General features: G+C 66.1%; 1 non-coding gene across 1 annotated transcript in view; it reads right to left on the bottom strand.

Annotated features, from left to right (window-relative positions):
• LOC135766192 (18S ribosomal RNA) overlaps positions 1 to 138 on the bottom strand; it is a 1855-nt gene extending 1717 nt beyond the window's left edge. The window contains exon 1 of the ribosomal RNA XR_010541423.1: positions 1 to 138. This exon is cut by the window's left edge and continues 1717 nt beyond it. This is a non-coding gene — a ribosomal RNA (18S ribosomal RNA).
• Positions 139 to 7500: the final 7362 nt, after the last annotated feature.

The raw sequence follows: 7500 nt of genomic DNA, 5'->3' as shown, positions 1-7500 counted from the left end.
GTACGGGTGGAGCGATCAAAGGAACCATAACTGATTTAATGAGCCATTCGCAGTTTCACTGTACCGGCCGTGTGCACTTAGACCTGCATGGCTTAATCTTTGAGACAAGCATATGTTACTGGCAGGATCAACCAGGTAGTGTAGCCGTAGGAGAGCCTCGCTCTGACCCGGGGTTCACGCGGCGCGGGTCCCGGTTTCCACCCCCCGGGGGGAGCGGGACCGGGGCCACTCTCGTGTGGCTCTCCCCTCTCGTAGGCTGAGGGGCGGCCGGGTGGGCCGTAACCGAGGAAAGGTGCGTTTCGCGGGGCCGGGTGGCCGCGACGGGCCGGGGGCGTCTCCGCCCTCGGTCGCCGAGGCCCTCGCCGGCCGCCGGTGGCGGACCTTCGCGTCTGACGGACCGTCTGAGTCTCCCGCGGAAAGGGTCGGGCGGGCTCCGGAGAGCCCCCCTGGAGGCGAGAGCGCCGGGTCGGGGAGGAACCGACCGCCCATGGCGGCCGACGCGCTAACGTCGGCCGGGCGGAGGCCTGCCCCAGGCGCAGTTCGATTTCCAGAATCTCAGGGCCATGACACACAAAGCGTATCCGGGCGTCACCCCGTAACGGGTCATTAAGGCTGAGACGTGGGCGGCCCTGTCCCGCCCGGGGTTTCGTTTAGCGGCCGACGCCGGTTCGTTTTGCGGCCGAACGACGCCGGTTCGTTTAGCGGCCGAACGAAGCCGGCTCGTTTAACGGCCGAGGCCAGCCGGGTTCGTCCCTTCCTTGGATGATTTGCCATTCGTAATAAGAATCGTCACTACCTCAGTGCAGAGGGACTTTTTCGAGGCATTTGTGTCCGCTCGAGAGGCCTCTCGCTGGGCTCGAGAGGTCATGGGATCCGGTAGCCTATCACCTTGGAGAATCAGCGAGGTGCTCTTCCCTATATACCCGATGGCACCTGTTCGGGCCACCGTCCCCTGCTGGACGGGGCCCGGCTCTGTACCGCCCCAGACAGAGCGCCTTCGTCGGTCACGAAGGCAGGGTCGTGGACCCTGGAAGCGCACGAGCCACCCGACTCGGCTTCCATAGCGGCTGGCGGCCCTGGCCCGCCCGAGACGAAGCGCCTTCGTCGGTCAGACAGATAGGGTCGAGGACCCTGGAAGTGCGAGAGCCACCCGACTCGACTTCCACGGCGGCCCGGAGGCCGGGCCCGTCCCCGTCCGTGCCCGGGGACGGGGCACCTTCGTCGGTCAAACGCGTTGGGTCTTGGACCCTGGAAGTGCACGAGCCACCCAACTCGACTTCCATAGCGGTCGGCGGCCCCGTACCGCCCCAGACAGAGCACCTTCGTCGGTCACGAAGAGAGGGTCTTGGACCCTGGAAGTACACGAGCAACCCAACTCGACTTCCATAGCGGTCGGCGGCCCCGTACCGCCCCAGACAGAGCACCTTCGTCGGTCACGAAGAGAGGGTCTTGGACCCTGGAAGTTCACGAGCAACCCAACTCGACTTCCATAGCGGTCGGCGGCCCTGTCCCGCCCCAGACGATGCACCTTCGTCTGTCACACAGATAGGGTCTTGGACCCTGGAAGCCGTCCCCCTCGACTTCCGTAACGGTCGGCGGCCCTGTCCCGCCGCAGACGGGTCACCACTCCGTCTGTCTGTAGGGTCTTGGACCCTGGAAGCCGCCCCACTCGACTTCCATCGCGGTCGGCGGCCCTGGCCCGCCGCAGACGGGTCGCCACTCCGTCTGTCTGTAGGGTCTTGGACCCTGGAAGCCGCCCCACTCGACTTCCATCGCGGTCGGCGGCCCTGGCCCGCCGCAGACGGGTCGCCACTCCGTCCGTCTATAGGGTCTTGGACCCTGGAAGCCGCCACACTCGACTTCCATCGCGGTCGGCGGCCCTGTCCCGCCGCAGACGGTGTGCCACTCCGTCTGTCACACAGATACATAAGGGTGTCTCGGAACCCCGGACGCCGACCGAGACGAAACGCGTGGGGTCGGTGCGCCCGAGAGGGTAGGGTGCCCCGGGGCCGGCCGCTCGCCCGACCGGCTTCCGGGACTCCTTGACCGCTCGGGAGACCTATCCACGCGCCCGCCCGACCGGCGGCCGGGGGCCCTCGACCGCCACACGCGTACCGACGACCGGGGGGTTTCCGTTTTACGGCCGACGCCGAGATCCTTCGACGGTTCCAACAGGGGTTGTTACGCTTTTGTGTTCGCCCGTGTCTGAGCATATATGGTCGGGTCGAACCTTTGAGGCCGTAGCCTGGAGATCCAGGGCGGATCTTTTCTCACAACACGTGTGTCTTTGAGGCCGTAGCCTAGATCCAGAGACTTTAGGATCTTTTTAGCAGTTTTAAGGCCGTAGCCTTGATCCAGGGCGGATCTTTTGAGCAGTTTTAAGGCCGTAGCCTTGATCCAGGGCGGATCTTTTCACAGGTTTTAAGCCGAAGCGCCTTGATCCAGGGACTTTTGGATCTTTTTTTGCCGTTTTTAGGCCGTAGCCTTGATCCAGGGCGGATCGTTTTGCGGCCGTAGCCGAGTTCCATCACCCAAGGTAGCTTTAGTTTTTAGGCATTAGCCTTGATGATCCAGGGCGGATCGTTTTGCGGCCGTAGCCGAGTTCCATCACCCAAGGTAGCTTTAGTTTTTAGGCATTAGCCTTGATGATCCAGGGCGGATCGTTTTTTCCCATCTTTCGGGTATGAGCTCTTTAATTGTGAGCCTTCGGCCGACACTCGCCCGGGGCGCTGCCTCACATCAGACGCCCTTCGTCCGTTCCAACCGTTCCAGTTCTTTTAACGGTTTTTCGTTCATCGCACACCGACGCGCACAGACCTTTCTTGGGATCTGTCGCAGGGAGGGAGGACGCTGGAGGTCCACTTCGAGGCACCCATCCCTATATACCCGATGGCACCTGTTCAAACGACCGCCCCTTGAGAGAAGGGGCCCTTCCCGTGGCTCGTCCGGGAGGAGGCGCCCGCGTCGGAAGGCGCCGTAAGGTCGGAGACCCTGGAAGTGCACGAGTCACCCGCTTTTACCTCCAGGCCCTCTGTCGTACTTCTCGTGTCCGCTCACGAGACCTCTTTTCGGCTTTATGGAAGTGCACGAGTCACCCGCTTTTGCCTTTTCTGGAAGTGCACGAGTCACCCGCTTTTGCTTCCAGGCCCTCTGTCGTACTTCTCGTGTCCGCTCACGAGACCTCTCTTCGGCCTGGGGGTGCGCCACGTACACCCCCGCGTCCGCATTCGAGTCACCTCTTCGGGCTCATGAGGTAGGGTCGGTGACCCTGGAAGTCAGAGACTTCCAGGCCTTCTGTCGTACACCCTCGCGTCCGCTCACGAGACCTCTCTTCGGCCTGGGGGTGCGCCACGTACACCCTCCCGCGTCCGCTTTCGAGTCACCACTCTGGGCTACGGAGGTAGGGACGTGTGCCCTGGAGGAACCTGACTTCCAGGAGGGAGGGCCGCCCTGTCAGGCCCGCTTTCGAGTCACCCATCTGGGCTAAGGAGGTAGGGACGTGTGCCCTGGAGGAACCAGACTTCCAGGAGGGAGGGCCGCCCTGTCAGGCCCGCTTTCGAGTCACCCATCTGGGCTAAGGAGGTAGGGACGTGTGCCCTGGAGGAACCAGACTTCCAGGAGGGAGGGCCGCCCTGTCAGGCCCGATTTCGAGTCACCCATCTGGGCTAAGGAGGTAGGGACGTGTGCCCTGGAGGAACCAGACTTCCAGGAGGGAGGGCCGCCCTGTCAGGCCCGCTTTCGAGTCACCCATCTGGGCTAAGGAGGTAGGGACGTGTGCCCTGGAGGAACCAGACTTCCAGGAGGGAGGGCCGCCCTGTCAGGCCCGCTTTCGAGTCACCCATCTGGGCTAAGGAGGTAGGGACGTGTGCCCTGGAGGAACCAGACTTCCAGGAGGGAGGGCCGCCCTGTCAGGCCCGATTTCGAGTCACCCATCTGGGCTAAGGAGGTAGGGACGTGTGCCCTGGAGGAACCGGACTTCCAGGAGGGAGGGCCGCCCTGTCAGGCCCGATTTCGAGTCACCCATCTGGGCTAAGGAGGTAGGGACGTGTGCCCTGGAGGAACCGGACTTCCAGGAGGGAGGGCCGCCCTGTCAGGCCCGCCTCGGAGTCACCTCTCTGGGCTAAGGAGGTAGGGACGTGTGCCCTGGAGGAACCAGACTTCCAGGAGGGAGGGCCGCCCTGTCAGGCCCGCCTCGGAGTCACCCATCTGGGCTAAGGAGGTAGGGACGTGTGCCCTGGAGGAACCAGACTTCCAGGAGGGAGGGCCGCCCTGTCAGGCCCGCTTTCGAGTCACCCATCTTGGGCTAAGGAGGTAGGGACGTGTGCCCTGGAGGAACCAGACTTCCAGGAGGGAGGGCCGCCCTGTCAGGCCCGATTTCGAGTCACCCATCTGGGCTAAGGAGGTAGGGACGTGTGCCCTGGAGGAACCAGACTTCCAGGAGGGAGGGCCGCCCTGTCAGGCCCGATTTCGAGTCACCCATCTGGGCTAAGGAGGTAGGGACGTGTGCCCTGGAGGAACCAGACTTCCAGGAGGGAGGGCCGCCCTGTCAGGCCCGCTTTCGAGTCACCCATCTGGGCTAAGGAGGTAGGGACGTGTGCCCTGGAGGAACCAGACTTCCAGGAGGGAGGGCCGCCCTGTCAGGCCCGCCTCGGAGTCACCTCTCTGGGCTAAGGAGGTAGGGACGCGTGCCCTGGAGGAACCAGACTTCCAGGAGGGAGGGCCGCCCTGTCAGGCCCGCCTCGGAGTCACCCATCTGGGCTAAGGAGGTAGGGACGTGTGCCCTGGAGGAACCAGACTTCCAGGAGGGAGGGCCGCCCTGTCAGGCCCGCTTTCGAGTCACCCATCTGGGCTAAGGAGGTAGGGACGTGTGCCCTGGAGGAACCAGACTTCCAGGAGGGAGGGCCGCCCTGTCAGGCCCGCCTCGGAGTCACCCATCTGGGCTACGGAGGCAGGGACGCGTGCCCTGGAGGAACCAGACTTCCAGGAGGGAGGGCCGCCCTGTCAGGCCCGCTTTCGAGTCACCCATCTGGGCTACGGAGGTAGGGACGTGTGCCCTGGAGGAACCAGACTTCCAGGAGGGAGGGCCGCCCTGTCAGGCCCGCTTTCGAGTCACCCATCTGGGCTACGGAGGTAGGGACGTGTGCCCTGGAGGAAACGGACTTCCAGGAGGGAGGGCCGCCCTGTCAGGCCCGCCTCGGAGTCACCTCTCTGGGCTAAGGAGGCAGGGACGTGTGCCCTGGAGGAACCAGACTTCCAGGAGGGAGGGCCGCCCTGTCAGGCCCGCTTTCGAGTCACCCGTCTGGGCTACGGAGGTAGGGACGTGTGCCCTGGAGGAACCGGACTTCCAGGAGGGAGGGCCGCCCTGTCAGGCCCGCCTCGGAGTCACCTCTCTGGGCTAAGGAGGCAGAGACGTGTGCCCTGGAGGAACCGGACTTCCAGGAGGGAGGGCCGCCCTGTCAGGCCCGCCTCGGAGTCACCTCTCTGGGCTAAGGAGGCAGGGACGTGTGCCCTGGAGGAACCGGACTTCCAGGAGGGAGGGCCGCCCTGTCAGGCCCGCCTCGGAGTCACCTCTCTGGGCTAAGGAGGCAGAGACGTGTGCCCTGGAGGAACCGGACTTCCAGGAGGGAGGGCCGCCCTGTCAGGCCCGCCTCGGAGTCACCTCTCTGGGCTAAGGAGGCAGGGACGTGTGCCCTGGAGGAACCAGACTTCCAGGAGGGAGGGCCGCCCTGTCAGGCCCGCTTTCGAGTCACCCATCTGGGCTACGGAGGTAGGGACGTGTGCCCTGGAGGAACCGGACTTCCAGGAGGGAGGGCCGCCCTGTCAGGCCCGCCTCGGAGTCACCTCTCTGGGCTAAGGAGGCAGGGACGTGTGCCCTGGAGGAACCGGACTTCCAGGAGGGAGGGCCGCCCTGTCAGGCCCGCCTCGGAGTCACCCATCTGGGCTACGGAGGTAGGGACGCGTGCCCTGGAGGAACCATACTTCCAGGAGGGAGGGCCGCCCTGTCAGGCCCGCCTCGGAGGCCTCCCCTCGGGCAGGGGAGGCAGGGTCGGGGACCCTGGAGGAACCGGACTTCCAGGAGGGAGGGCCGCCCTGTCAGGCCCGCCTCGGAGGCCTCCCCTCGGGCAGGGGAGGCAGGGTCGGGGACCCTGGAGGTGCCGGACCTCCAGGGGGACGGAGGCCGAACCCGTGGCCGGGGAGGGTGAGCCTTGCCGGGCTAGGCTCGCGCGGGTTCGAAGGCCTGGTTCGAGAGGACCCCTTCCCCTATATACCCGATGGCACCTGTTCACACTACTGCCCTTTCGAGAGGGGACCCCGACCGGTCCGCGGCCGGGACGGCGCACCTCGGTCGGCCTCGGCGAGTGGGTCGGGGTGCCTGGAGGTGCGCGAGCGGCCCGCCTGGAAGTGCGCGAGCCACCCGACTCTGGCGGCCGGCGCCCCCGGGCCCGTGCCCGCGGCCGACTCGTCTGACCCGGCATCGTCAAGGTCACCAATACCACGGAGCGTCTACGACGCCCCGTTTCCGAGATATCGGCCAATGAACTGCCGGGCGCCGTATCTCGGCCGGGGAAGGTCCTACGGACTCGGGGCCGGGCTCGTCGGAAAGGTCTCGCCCGGGGCTTTCCGACGAGACCGGCCGCGGGTCCGTGCGACCCCGGGGGCCCGAGATACTTCCGGTCGAAAATTCGAATTTCGTTACCGCGCTGCTCCGGCGCCCCGGGTCCGGGGCCTTCGCCCTTCGGGTGGGTGGCTCCTCCGCGGGGGGCCTTTCGAACGAGCCCACCCGCGCGTCGCTAGCCCTTTCCGGGGCCGAGATACGGCCTACCCCCGCGGGATTTTCCCACGGCCGTTTCTCGGGCGCCTCGGGTCCGGGGCCTTCGCCCTTCGGGTCGGTCGCTATGCCGGAGGGGAGCTTTCGAACGAGCCCTCCCTCGAGTCTCTGGCCCTTTCCCGGGCCGAGATACGGGCGGGTGGTCGCGGAATTTTCGCTCGTCCGGGGCTCCGGCGCCCCTAGCGTCCGCCTCGGAGGTCGCCCGGACGCGCGGCCGGTCTCGTTCGAAAGGTCCGTCCCGGGGCTTTCCGACGAGCCCGGCCTCGGGTCCGTGCGACCCCGCCCGCCGGAGATACGTCCGGTCGAAGCTCGCGGAAATTCCCGCGGCCGTATCTCGGGCGCCTCGGGTCCGGGGCCTTCGCCCTTTGGGTCGGTCGCTCCGCCGGAGGGGGCCTTTCGAACGAGCCTACCCGCGAGCCTCTAGCCCCTTCCCCGGCCGAGATACGGCGGTCTATGCCCGGATTTTCCCACGGCCGTTTCTCGGGCGCCTCGGGTCCGGGGCCTTCGCCCTTCGGGTCGGTCGCTATGCCGGAGGGGAGCTTTCGAACGAGCCTACCCGCGAGCCTCTAGCCCTTTCCCCGGCCGAGATACGGCGGTCCCTCCCCGGATTTTCCCACGGCCGCAGCACGGGCGCCTTTGCTCGGATCGACTCGCCCTTTGGGTCGGTTGCT

This window comes from Paramisgurnus dabryanus, unplaced genomic scaffold (assembly GCF_030506205.2).
Source record: "Paramisgurnus dabryanus unplaced genomic scaffold, PD_genome_1.1 h2tg000320l_1_24261__unordered_in_group15, whole genome shotgun sequence".
Lineage (NCBI taxonomy): Eukaryota > Metazoa > Chordata > Actinopteri > Cypriniformes > Cobitidae > Paramisgurnus > Paramisgurnus dabryanus.
This window is presented reverse-complemented; position numbering and strand designations above follow the sequence as displayed.